The 13,845-nt window shown below is 46.0% G+C and overlaps 2 long non-coding RNA genes across 2 annotated transcripts; one reads left to right on the forward strand and one right to left on the reverse strand.

Moving 5' to 3' along the window:
• Positions 1-24: 24 nt before the first annotated feature.
• On the forward strand, positions 25-10,787 carry LOC308182168. The gene is made up of 3 exons (XR_013941705.1): positions 25-2,625; positions 8,293-8,422; positions 9,051-10,787. It is a non-coding gene; the product is annotated as an uncharacterized lncRNA (long non-coding RNA).
• On the reverse strand, positions 6,507-8,272 carry LOC308182171. The gene is made up of 2 exons (XR_013941708.1): positions 7,225-8,272; positions 6,507-6,916 (listed from the first exon to the last, which is right to left on the reverse strand). It is a non-coding gene; the product is annotated as an uncharacterized lncRNA (long non-coding RNA).
• Positions 10,788-13,845: the final 3,058 nt, after the last annotated feature.

Below are 13,845 nucleotides of genomic sequence, written 5' to 3' on the forward strand. Positions count from 1 at the left end.
TGTAGTTTGTAACGTGCTTTAAAGGCAGGGTTACGCTATCGTGACTATGAGTAAAGCACAACAAGAAAGGGAATGCTCCTGAAGGCGTTGTTTTTACTGCAGACGAGGGCTCAGAGCTATGGATCAGGGCTACTCCTCAAGTGTTCATCGGTGCTTGGATCTCAGCAGCAGATCCTAGTGTGTTGTGCAGAAGGAGAACAGGCACTGTTCCTGCTTCCCGCATCTCACTGCCAGCTCCCGGGGCCCTGCAGTGATCCTGCTGAGGTGCTACGAGCTGCCAGGGATGCAGAGCAGCTGCTCCTTGCTATGATCTGCCTCTGTTCTTTGTTAACAAAGCCCCATGCCCACCAAAAATGACTTTGTACAAACAGACCTGTACAGTCAGCTGCCTTCCATATCCTCCAAGGGAAGCATTGATTTGAAGCGATGCTGTGTTCCTAATTCTCACAATTTTACTGCATTCAGCTCTGGGGCCCCCAGCACAAGAAGGACAGGGACGTACTGGAATGAGTCCAGAGTAGGGCCTCCAAGGTGATCAAGGGGCTGGAGCAGCTCTGCAATGAGGACAGGCTGAGGGAGTTGGGGTTGTTCAGCCTGGAGAAGAGAAGGCTCCGGGGAGACCTTACAGCAGCTTTCCAGTACCTAAAGGAGGCTGCAGGAAAGCTGGGGAGGGACTCCTTGTTATAGGGTGTAGTGATAGGCCAAGGAGTAATGGCTTTAAACTAAAAGCGGGTAGATTTAGATTAGGTATAAGGAAGAAATTATTTACTCAGATGGGTGGTGAGGCACTGGAACAGGTTTCCCAGAGAAGTTGTGGATGTCCCATCCCTGGAGGTGTTCAAGGCCAGGCTGGATGGGGCTTTGAGCAACTTGGTCTGGTGGGAGGTGTCCCCTGCCCATGGCAGGGGGGTTAGAATTAGATGATCTTTAAGATCTCTTCCAACCCAAACCATTCCATAACTCTATGATTTTACTGAAAGTTTTAATATTTCTCTTATAGGATCTATTTTCACATTAGATATCTAAAACTTCGTTGTATCAAAGTATCCAAACTTCCCTGTTTGGAAGTGTTTATGAATTTGCTGTAATTCCTGTCTGCATTGAAATCCTGTAGGCCAGGGACCTGCTGTTTGTTTATAATGGGAGTAGAGAGTTTCAAAATGAATACCAATTAGCTATTTCCAGGAGGGAATTTTTAGGAGTGCTGTTTTGTAGGTGTTAGAAGCTTCCCCAGTTTTACTGAGAAGGTATAATGCTTCCTAGCCTCCAGTCAGGCTGTTCAAGAAGGAAGAGATCCTTTTGCCATCCCAGGGAACGCAGCCAAATTTGTAAAAAGCCACTTGGAAGTTTTCACTTCCTAAATGTTTGAAGTATTATTTTCCCCAAAACATATTTTTACTGAACATACACCAATTTCTGTCAGTTCTTACACATTAACTACTATATATTGTATTGCCATTCTCATAAGCTAGTTCCTAATGTCACAAAACTTCTGAGGCTGAAAAGCACTTACTGCAGTTTTGCCTTTTGGCTACCAGAGAAGGCTTAGAAATGGAAGATTTTCTGCCTGCGAAGAGGGAAAACCAGATGTAAAGTCAGTGGTATGTGAACAGCAAAAACAAACAAACAAAATAGTAATTGTGTAATGTAAACAGAAAGAGAGAAAATATTGCATGCAATATGTGAAAACAAACTCATGGAGGCAGGCTGAACAAATAAGCACAAGTGTGTTTAACATATAAGCTAGATAATTCTCATGTTAGAGGATCTGGGATCCTAAGATCAAGTATACCTCAATCTGGAAAACCTCAGTACATCAATGCTCTGTTGTTGGTGAATAGCTTTAAGTCCCTATTTCAATTACTGTATATCTTTAGCAGTTGACCCATATAAGCAGTAGGTTTTCACCTAAGTATATTTGTTTAAAAAATATGTATCCAATATGAAAGAGTTGTCTTGCCTTCCTCTCTTGAAAACAGAGCATACCCTCCTGACTGCAGATGATCCCACCTGGCCTTGGGTGTCATCTCTCCAAGGAGAGGGTTGGTTGCTTCTTCACCTCTGTCTCCTTCAGGGGTTTGCACACTGAGCCTGTGAAGCCGTGGATGTCAGCAGGTTACTTGGAGGGAGTTTATGAAAGATGACAATAAGTATCTAGATCACTATGCCTGTCGTTTCTATAGGCATTTATGCAATGTTGGTATTTTACCACCACTGTTATCAGATCTTCTGTGTCAGTGAGATCTGATAATATGATATACATGATATATAATATGATTACTGAGTTGTAACTCAGTGTGAAACAGCTTTCTGACTGAACTCATAAATTGTCTTTGCCTTGAAATGGATCCAGAAAATGACAAAGAAACGACAGACTACAAATCCCAGAGTGCTGTGGCCTCTTTGCTCAGCAGGGAGGTCTGACCCACCATCTGCCCGCTCAGGGCAGGGAGCCACACCAAGGACAGCCCAGGAGGCTCTGAAGCCACCTCCTTCCTCATTGTTTTCATCTGCGTCTCTGGATTTGAAGTACAGTGCGTTTTTTGAATTTCGGCGCCACTTGCAAACTGTAAACCAACTGCTGCTGGATCGGCTCCAGACCCCAGCCTTGCAGGAGCTGCCTGTGTGAGTCTGTGTCATTTCAAACATAGCTGCCTTCCCCTGAGCGAAGCAAAGAAAAATGCTCGTGAGCCTCAAGCTGTGCACTTAGAATTAACTTTTTCTCTCCCAGCATACAGTTCCCCACACCAAGAAAATCGTGGAAGACCATCAATAAAATTTGATTATATTATACCAGAAAAAAAAATATGTTTTTGGAATGCTGAAAGCCTCTGAATAAGCATTTTTGGGCTAGCTCATTTCTTCTTTTGTTACTTGATGTGATACCCTGTACATCTATCATATTTTGGAAATTCCTTTAAACCTTTTCCCTCGTTTGATAATCCAGATATAAGTCCCCTTTGTTCAAAAAGTTTAGCCCAAACTCCCCCGTTATTTTTTGTCAGATTTTTAAATTGTGTCTTACTAACTTGGTAAGTTTCAAGTTTGTTTGTTTTGCCTTCTAATATTACCAGTTATTTTCATAGTGCTGATACCATGTCACTGTAAAATCTTTTTTTTTTACACATTTCTTGAAATATCACTTAAGAGATGTGTGGATGTGGCGCTTAGGGACATGGTTCAGTGGTGGACTTGGTAGTGTTAGCTGTATGGTTGGACTTGATGATCTTAAAGGTCTTTTCCAACCTAAAGGATTCTACGATTCTATGATTTAATATTTCTACAGCTTTTAGAAGGTGCCTTTCTTAAGCAGTAACTGGGACATTTGCAAACTTTCATCTTTGGCACTTGTCTCCCCTCCCTGTTTGCCCAATGTGTATGTTCACTTTTCATACCTCTGCTAAAGAGAAGAGAACAGTCTGAGAGTGGGATGGGGAAGAGGGGAAAAAAAAAAGGAGGAAGGGAAGTGCAAAAGCCAATAGCCAGTAGATGACTGTGTTTCACATGGAGTACTACCCATGCTTTACTCCTGGAATTGGCATCTATTCAAATACTGGTCATTTTGTATCACTGTGAGATATAGGTTAGTATTGAACCAGTGTCAATTTGTCATTCATCTCTCAATACTTAGCAATTAGTTTACCATTAAGGACCATGAGTTCAGTGGTACACAAAATAATTTAATACTAAAACTCCCTCTCTGCTTTCAGAAGGTAGAATTGATTTGCTAGACAATGGCACAATCATGTATTTTGTTGTCCCACAACAAAGGGATAATCTAAGGATGTGTCAGCCTTACCCGCCTGGGGTGGCGGAAGGCCATGGCAATCAGTGGGGCTGTGTTCCGTGGCTTTTCAGATTGCAAACTTGTTCGGAGCACATGAAGGCTGCTGTCTCACCGACTGCACCAGGTTTACTTTTCATGTAAAGCTGAGCACAGGCTGGTGCACATTTCATTCTGATATAAAGTCAGGAACTTGGAAGTGGTCTACGCTCTGTTTTGGAGCCCTATATCAAAGGTACTTGCAACACCTGACTGTTTGGGTAGGTTAAGAATAAATTCTTGGGATGTCAGAGAACAGAGACAACAGTGACAGGCTCTGCCTAGCACTGGAGTGCTTCTTCCCATTAGATAAATGAAAAAAAAAATAAAGTGGGTAATAAAGAGAGAGGAAAACCTCACATATCCTTTGATGCAAAGCACGTTGTCTGTCATTGGCCACTTTCCTGTACATTTTGATGTAAAGAGTTTTCTGATGCTGTCTTGGATTCCATAATGATTCTGACATTTTGACAAATCTGGGGACACAAGTTCTCCATTGCTGTTTCTTACCTCGACCGCTTTACTTTCTCAGCAGCTGCTGTCACATCCTCTACTTTCTCATCCTACCCTTTGTTATTCATATGTCTTTAATAGCAAGATTGTCTCTATCTTCCCTAACTTCCCCTCATCTAACTTCCCCTCTGCCTCGTGTTCCTTATTTCACTCTGAACTGCCTACGTTTAGTTGATAGTCTCAGGTATTTTCATTAATGTTAGGAAGGGACATGGATTCAACATATAGCACAAAACATTTTCCTAGCAGTCCACATTCAACCCAGCTCAACAGTAATTTAAAAATTGCTAGCAATGACTTGAAGTCTGGAAGAAGTATTCATACTACACCACAGATTTCTGCTCCTGAATTCCAGCTTCTACTAAATAAAATTGCTTCCAGCAGGGAGATCTTCCTTGCCTGTTTATGAGAAAGTTTGCTAAGAGACATGTAAAGAAGAGCAAAGAGGAACACGGTGCACAGTTGTGGGATTAAAGCAAACAGATAGCAGGCTGTATGTCGAACAAGGATTTTTTTCAAAACAAGACACCCTCTAATGTGTAGCAGATGTATTTATTTCTAATTTCCAGGCAAATAATGTTTGGCAGGACCCTTGGACAATAACATCCTTCTGCTACAGCATTTATCTCCTCATTGAGGCAGAATTCAACCTGTATCACGCTGGGAGATGAATTAAGCAAGCCTGGGGAAGAGAATTCAGGTCAGTGCTTCAAATTGTTCACTCCTTTGTGGCAGAAAGGCAAGTTACTTTCAATGTCAGGAGGGCCTGGGTGGTTCTTCAGATTCTAGTACTGAAACCAGATCCTAGTCTCATGTGACCAGAAAGAACTGAGCATTTTATTAAAAAAAAAGAACACCTCATTTTTTCCCATCTCAACAAAAAAAGAAACAAAGGAAGAAGCTAGGGGCTCAGGGCTCCTCAATTTAAAACAATCCTACCTCATCACTTCTCCACGCAGTGATTTATCATCCCGCCTGCCGCAAAGCCACTTCCGTAACATGAGAGCAGTGGAGAGGTTTTCTTCAATAGAGCCTTTGTTGGGCAAAGGAAGCGTACCGTTAGGTACTGAGTTTTCCCTTCACCGGCTCTCCATAGCTCAGGAATTCTTTCGAAGTAATAGGAAGACAGACTTCTTGGCAATAAAGCACTGTGAAAATACCACTGAAAACAAATGAGGTGGCCAGGTGGGAACAATACTACCATTTCCTTCTAGTCTGGCTGCAGGCAGCCCTGGAGCCTGCGGAGGTCAAGTCTTCATGTTCTAGCTGCTATTTGTGTAGGTGAATGGCAAATTTAATCTAAACTCAAGGAAGGGGTTATTCTTATCACCTTTAATGAAATGTTATGCCAGTAAGTTTGGACAGTATGAGTTTTGATTTTCACTTGCTGAGCTGAGTCTTATTCTAGTTGATAAAGGACATTTGTAGCATTCCACGGATTTCAGGTTCCCTCAAAATGAGCAAGTTCCTAATATTTTAGCCATTTAGTAGCTTGGAGAGCCTAGTGCAGGAGGGTGGGGACTGGCTCTGAAACGCAGTTCCTCTGAGTTCACAAAGCTTGCTTTATCAGCCAGAAGCAATCCCAGCTCTGCCTGCCCCTAGGATCACTTAGATCATCGCCACTCCAGCGAAGCTGGAGTAGTAGTGCTCACACCCCCACGCTGATATTATATAAAGCCCTGGCACTGATCTCAAATGCTAGTGAAAACAAACCCAGTGTTTTTTTCAAAACAACCATTTGGCGCCTTATTTTCGAATCCTCAGACCAACTGCTGCTGGCTCTGTGCCCATCACCATAGAGCTACTTACATATTTTCCTCCAGCAGCTGTAATAACCGGCTACGTACCTCACGTCTGGCCAGGCAGGCTCAGCCTCTGTTGTGGTCTTGCTGGGGATAAGCAAAGGTTTTATTCTGTTCAACAAACAGCCCAAACCCCGCAGCGGTAGGAACTCAGTTTTTAGCAAATCAAGGTGAAAGTGGAAGCCCTTGGTTTCCTTTTGAAAGATAATTAGCCCGTCATGCACAGTAACATGAGAAACGCTGTGTACATGTGGGATTCTTTGAGACAGCCTCTGTCAAAGGTACAGTTTACAGAGTAAACACATGTGAGGGGGGAGAAGACAACATCTGTGGAGATAAAGAGGCGTGTGCTCAGGATCAATCTCTGATGCGTATATTGTAGGATTAATACAGGAGATGGGAAGAATGCGTTCTGCAATTCCAAAGTGCACTCTGCCCCAAGACCTCAGTGTGCTTTACAAAGGATAATATATCAAGCACTATAATGGTCTTGCAACAAAATTCACGTGACTGTGAAATTTACACAGTCAATATTTGTGAAACCACTACAGTGCGGTGACAGAGTGGCCATATTGTCCATTAGAAGGATGGGAGACATCAAGCAGTGGGAACTGGAGGCACAAATGTCACTGCTCAGTGGGCGATATGCCCAGGAGCAAGCAATTTCACAGCTGGGCCTGCTCGGATTGAATCCTTGAGCTCCCTCAAGTGCAAAAGATTATAACGCTGCGGAATCCAGAGGAACAACCTGTAAGCTTGAAGTACTGAGCTTCCCAGTCTGCCTAGAGATAATAAATGAGATTTATTATCTAGCTAGTTGACAGTTCTTCCCAAGAGAACAGACCAGTTCTCCCTCGGCATACCAGAAAGTGAAAGGATATTCCTGAATACCATCGGAAAACATTGCTTCAGTTTACCAGCACAATGACCTCTGCCTGAGACACTAGCCTCAGGCGTAGCCCCCCACCCCCACCCCCAGCATTACAGCCCAGTGCAGACGTGCACAACCCCTGTGGCACATGTGGATGTGTTCTTGATGCCTGCTCAGCGTCCAGCACCCCTTTGGTGGTGGTCTGCAAGAGTGGCCTGCCTGTAAGCACCCATCAGATGTGTGAGACCTGGACTCTGCCTGCCCAGCTTAAAACAGTGAGGTTAGGCTGATATATGCTGGATAATAACGAAGCAGCTGATAACCTTCATTATGCAAGTGTTGCTGGCTTTGCATTTTTGTAGCATTTGTAGTGGGATGCCAAGGAGTGCTCAGAAACGGTGCAAACTGCTAACCGGCCGCAGGTGCTGAGGGACACAGGGTTTGGTGTCAGACTATGTCAGGTGAGGCCATTGACAGCTAATACCTACAATTTAACTTCAAAAGCAGTAAAGAGTTAAGTCTGTAACCCCCCGCGTTGCCTCCTCCAGTGCACAGCTGGCATCGCATAGATGAACTGCTACTTGTAGGAGCCTGGCTGCCTGCCCGCAAGTCGGCGTGTGGACGGCTCCGTTAGCATCCTCATTCACACACCTGGACCGTGCTGGTCTGAACAGGACTGCAGGGGCAAGGGCTCCGATCTGTACAAGCCTGCAAAGCATTTGTGTGCTGCAGAGTACAAATCCCTACCTACTCTACCCCTCCCACTAAGCAAATACATTTTGCGTGAAATGTCACCCAGTGGTTCTGGTTCAGCAGCCACCCCACCCAGTTTCCCAGTGGCCGGGGTTGGGTCTGCAGGACTGGCCTGAGGCCAGAGGGGAGAACACCTCCACCCTGCATCTGGCAAGGAGCTGGGACGTCTTCCAGGGTAGCAACCGGGCGCCTGGAGAGGCACCTCAGCGAGCCTCAGGATATCTTTGGCTGAATGACCAGAAAGCAGGACTCCCACAAGGAGAAAATCTTATGTGAAAGGTCTACATTACATGGGCCACTTAGGGGCACTGTGGCTGTTTACCTATTTGCCTTTTCTGTCTTTGCACAGATCTCTTGAATTCAGTTTACCTTTTTTCATTCCAAGTTTTCTCCACCCTGCACATTTCTCCTTTGATGTTGACAACTAGCAGCACCCTGGCCATACCAACCAACTCATGACCAACTTTCCTGTTCATTCTTGTAAAAATGCCTTCTTATGTAAAATCAATAGCGACATTTGCTTTCCACAGGGCTCTCCTGTTGGTGTGTGAACAAGGAAGGATCAACACCTCCTTGGGAGGTGGATACCCCCATTACTCTACTTCCGTCTACTCCGGACACAATCTTGCAGAGTTGTTCTTGCAATCCTTGGCCTTTCAGGTGGGTCTTTTCCTGTAAAAACTCACTCTGGGAAGGACCTCCTCTTTGCAGCCCCCATTTTACCCAACCCTTGCATCATTCTTGCTGCTCTCCTGTCTTTTTTTGACCTGAGGACAGGTGGGAAGCTCTATTGCACAGTCACTGTAGCCTCTGAGGCAGAAGAGCATCTCTCCCCTCCCTTCTCCTTGTTGTCTCACTTCTACAGCTAGCATTTAGTGCTGCTTCCCTGCTTTTCATCCATCTTTTCCTCACTCTGTCATTCCTGCCTCCATGACCGGTGGCTGCTTCCTGCCCAGCAGGTGGTCACAAGTATGTCCTGGCCTCTTCAGACGTCCCCAGCCAGCAGCAATGAAGTGTGGGCAGGTCATCCATTCATGCAAGCGAGAAATAGGAAAAGTTAAGAGTTTATAGCTGCCTGGTGGTGTACGGCGCAAGCAGACAGCACAGCTTTCTGCAGGCTCACCTGCAGCTGATCCTCTGGGGCAGTGTCACTGGAGACATGAAGGGCTGAGCTGGGGAGCCCTTCTTGTCTCCACCAGGGCTTGCTGGTCTCAGGGTGGGTGGGAGACTTGCTTAGTGGGAGCAGGTGCAAGCAGGCAGTGACCAACCACAGATAATACCATTTCAGACAAATGCTGCGGGAGAGCCCATGCCAGAGGGATGAGGGACCCCTTCACACAGACGCCGTGCGGCCTGGGACATGTTCTTCCGCAGCAGTACCTGCACATATCCACCTGTCCAGAGCACAGCAGCTTGTAATAATGGTCCTGTTCCTGTTCCAGGCTGCCATGCCTAGGTAAAGGAAAATAAGAAACAGCTCTGAACTTCCATTTCAACCTTGGTGTCCTCACAGGCCCCACTGAGACATCGTAGCCCTCAAACCAGGGCTTCTGCCTGCACCTCCTCCCTCCAGGAAGCTTCTCGTGGCTGGGACAGCCCAAGCCCATCTGGCACAAACTGGCCATTGAGCTGAGATAATTTGGCATCCTGGAGCTGCCCAAAGGGGCAATGCACCCTTGCTGTCCTGGGCACACCGTCCTGTCTTCTCCCTTGTGCCTGCAGTGATACGCAACAAGTCCTGCAAGGAACTGGGGTGGGGGCTCATCCCCATGGAAGCCATTTGTATTTATATGGCATTCAGCCATTACAAAACGTTGGACATCTTGTAAAAAGGAACAATAACACAAATGGTGGTTGCATTCTGGCCAAAATGACAAATTCTAAGGGAAATCTGCAGGGCTGGAAATGGAGGTCAGCAAATAGGAAGGTAAGTAACTGCTGAAAGGTGCGCTGGCAGAAGGGAGAAGCAGTATGTGATACACCGGTACAGCAGCTGCAGGGGAAACTGAAGTCCTCCTCTATGCAGTACCCTGATAAAAAAAGGAGATTTGCTTCTCCAAGCAATATTATTTTACCCAAGCATAGCCTTTATACTTGGAAGTGATGAGCAACTTGGAAGGAAGACCAAAGCTCAGGCATATGCAGTTGCAGAAGTGGATCAAAAATTAAGACATTCCCTTGCATGGCAGCAGAGTTTAAGTACAGTAGCCCAGACTGTACAAACCAACCTTTGCAGCCCTGGAAGGGTTAAATTATTTCCTTCAATAGAAGCAGCCCTCCTGAAATGGCAGCTGCAGACAGTTCCTCTGCTCAGACAGAGGAGGCATTGGACTGGCCAGGTGGATGACAGCCATCGTCCAGCAGCAGCCCCAAGGAACAGGCAGGGGTTGTTGTCCAGTTTTTCCTGGAGCAGGTGGGCTCGGGAACAGATGCTGCTCTGGGACAGCTTGGGTGATGGCTTTAGCACTGTGCCTGTGCTATAAAAGGCTACAAAAGGAGCCTGTGCACGAAGCATAACACTAGAAACACATGTAGCCTTCGCTGTTCGGTGCTGTGAACAGAGGGGAACTGTCATCTGCCTTTCCCCTCTCGAGAGTGCTGTTTTCATGGCTTCTCTGTGTGTGTCTGTATGTCCACGCACTTGCGCTGCTTCAGAGGGCAGACCTTGGTTCAAGTGGAGCAGCTGGTGCCCTTGTTTATGGGGTCACATAGGAGAAGGATTTCGCTTACTGTTTTCTCTCCTGTTTTGTTTTTTTGGTTTGCTTTTTTTTATTATTTTATTTTCTGGACAAAGGCTGCTGGTTTCTGATTTTGCTATGGGAAGTCTTGCAAGATACCAAATATTTCTGGGGGATATTTTCTCAACCCTGGTTTACTTACTAAGACCAGAGTTTTCTTTAAATTCAGGTCAAACAGCTTCAGCTGCAAGAATCAAAGACCAATGTAAAAATTGCCGTACGATGTGCAAAGCAGTCTTTTGTATAAAATGTGCTTAAACTTAACTAATAAACCACTATCAAAGAAAGTGTTTTGAGTCTCTAACTGCCTCAAAGCAGGGCAAAACTTTGTGAGGAGATGGCGAACAACACGGTAACTGTCCAGCAGACGCCAGCCAGAGGTCAGCCTGGCTGGGCTGAGACTGATGCAGCACGTTCCTGTGCGCTGAGGCTTGCGTAGCAAATACTGCGTAGGAGATAGACAAAGCTGACAAAGACAGTGGAGACAAAGACAGTGGAGTCATGCTCGCACAGGAAGGCTGTTTTTATTAAAAGATAGAGTGGTGGGGAATCCTCAGCTTGCTTGGGCAAGGAAAGGCCGCTTTGATTTGGCTCTGATCACTCCCTGGACAGCCCCAATGCACATCAAGGATCCTCTCCACCTTCAGCATCTCACCAAGAGAAGCTGTGGGGACCCATTCCCTAGCTCTCTCCTGTCCCCTCAAAAGAGCACAGTGGAGCAATGGTGGCAACTACGACAAAGTGCCCGAGCTGTGCCAGCATAGCACTGCGTGCCTGTGAGAGGGGCACGCTCAGAATCTCAAGTTTCTGTGTCTGACAGCCACAGTCACTTTTTAGATGGCAGAGAGATGTTATCACTGCTTCTGTCCCCACATCCTCTTTTCAGAGCCCTGTTCTAGCTGTTCCTGTTCTTGGTGCGTTCTTGGTGCATGGGGGTATTTCCATCCCTAGCTGTGATGATCTCAGTTGCAGAAATACTGCATGTGATGATGGTTACGTTTGTGAGTAATTGTTTCCTAGAAGACAGTGCAGCTCCATCACTTGGGGAAACACCCTGTATGAACATACGAAGCTGAGCTGATAAAATGTATTAGCACGTGAGAGCAGCCCTCAGTGCAGATCCAAACAGCCCAGATCCTTGCAGAAGTGAGTGGGGTCCTCAGGGGTTTTAGGTCTGGAAGGGACAACCAGGAGAGCACTGGGAAGCAGCCCTTCCCAACGAGATCGGTGCACCAAAAGCAACAAGTCTCAGCTCAAAGGGGAGGCCTCTGGCTGCCTGTGGGAATGGTGCTGAAGTATTTTCACACTGGTTGCTGGGCGTATTTTTGTTAATTTACCTAAGACAGTAGCCTTTAAATTTAAAATGTCCTGGATTTAGGCATGAGGCTGAGCCTCCTTCATGATCGAGTCTCCTTCTTGCCTTCCTGATGCCCAGCTCTACCAGTCTCCCAGGGTCTGCTGTCTCACAGGGTGACCCATGCTGCTTTCTACAAGACACCCAGCAGAAAAGTATGGCTGGATCCAGGCAAATGCAAACGCCTACAACATGCAAAGTTTTGGTCAAGGACAGGTAAGACAGGAAGGTGGACCATGGCTAGACAGCAGCAGGCTACAGCTTCCTGACTGCTCTCACTTTTGTGGAGGCAATTAGGTAGATGCGTGGAACTAGTTTTTGAAGACTGGTGCAATGTTGTTCTTTCTCAGTGATCATCAGTGATTTACATGAGCTTTCAAAGATTAGACAGCAGTCTTGCATTGGTGTCTTTGCACCACTGGCTGCATCTCATTTGGTCCTGCAGAGATGTAGGTATTTTCTCAAGAAATCTCTGTCTATAGGCTCAAAAGTCTGGGAGAACCTGTTGGTGAAGACCAAGGGAAAAAAGGCACTGATTCAACCTTGGCCACATTAACCCCGTTTGGTGGTGAAAGCACATTTTCCTTGCTTGTTCTCCGAAATGCCTGAGTCATGTAAAATATGCCTTGAAGAGCATGACAGACAGTCATTGTGTAAAAGTAAAGGAATTAGTCATCCTAAAGGGAGATTCAGAAGAATCTGACTTGAAAAGACCCACAAACTTCCCTGCAGCCAACTATTTTACAACTTGGATTTTAAATACCTGTGTTTTTATATTCCTGCTGAATCATCGACTCTGGGGACCAGTTTGGGTTCATCCCCACCTGGGAACGTCTATGAGCCCTTTGTGCCTGACATGGCTGACCTCTTCAGCTTTGGGCAAAAGAATTAGTTACTCATCTGGGAACAACCTCCATCCTTCCTGTACTTGGGCCAGCCAAAACCTCCACGCTCCCCTGATGGCGACTTTGCTCATAACAGCTCTGAGAAAGTAATAAGGGAAAAGAGCACGGAGACTTAATGCGGAATTAATTAAAGGGGGAAATTCTGCTGAGATGCAAACCACTTGCAAATGCTGGAAATGTGGGAGAAGGCATTTACCTCTGATGGAATGTGGCAGAGGCTTTTGGGAACTGAAAGACTGGATTTTCAAGTAGGTGATAAGGGACTTGTAAAAGCAATGACAGGAGGCAAAGGGTATAAAAGGATGGGGGAAAGGTGTTTTTTTCTTGGGGTTTTTAGTGAAGAATAGGAAGGCAGAATGAGGAGAAACCCAAGGAGAGTTTGGTAGCAGTACGTCTATGTGTCTGCACATTGAGTGGGAAAGAAGAAAGCATCGTGAGTGGAATATTCCAATAGCCAGGTGAGTGCAGGAAAACACCCATCCTGCAGCACATCCTGGTTCAATCGTGCTTACAGAACCAGGCAGCAGAAGACAGTGGCCTCTTCCTCCTTCAGGCAAGTGCTTGTTTCAGAGCCACCATGCTGGCTGGTGGCCACAGGGATCAAGTGGGTGGATGTTCTCCTTCTGCACACCCAGAGCTGATGTAGGTAGCCACCAAAATAGCCCCAGGCGGGGGACACGGCATCTTGTCCAGCTTGGGGCGTGCAACGTTGCCTGAAGGAAAACAAGGGCTTGTGGATGGATGGAGCTTTATTTGCCTTGTGTGATAGTTCTCTTTAGTAAAGATTATACCAAATCTGGGCTGATTTTAGAGGTGCATGTAACAAATTTGGGATTCCGAATGTTGCTTTCATGACTTTCAGAAACGTTAGAATGAAGCAGAGTCGGGTTTTCTTTTGTATGTGTAGGACAGTCACCGCCCTGCTGCACAGGTCTGTCAATATTCTGCCCTCCTGTGGAGAGAAAAGTTACAGCTGGACCTGTTCCAGGACGTGAGGGATAAATACTCCTCAGCTCTTGAATTTGTGCCATGAGCTGGGTGACAGGGAATCCAAACAGGATTCACGTGTTGGTTGGAACTACCCTG

This window comes from Anser brachyrhynchus (genome assembly GCF_964034855.1).
Source record: "Anser brachyrhynchus genome assembly, chromosome: 23".
NCBI classification, from domain to species: Eukaryota; Metazoa; Chordata; class Aves; order Anseriformes; family Anatidae; genus Anser; species Anser brachyrhynchus.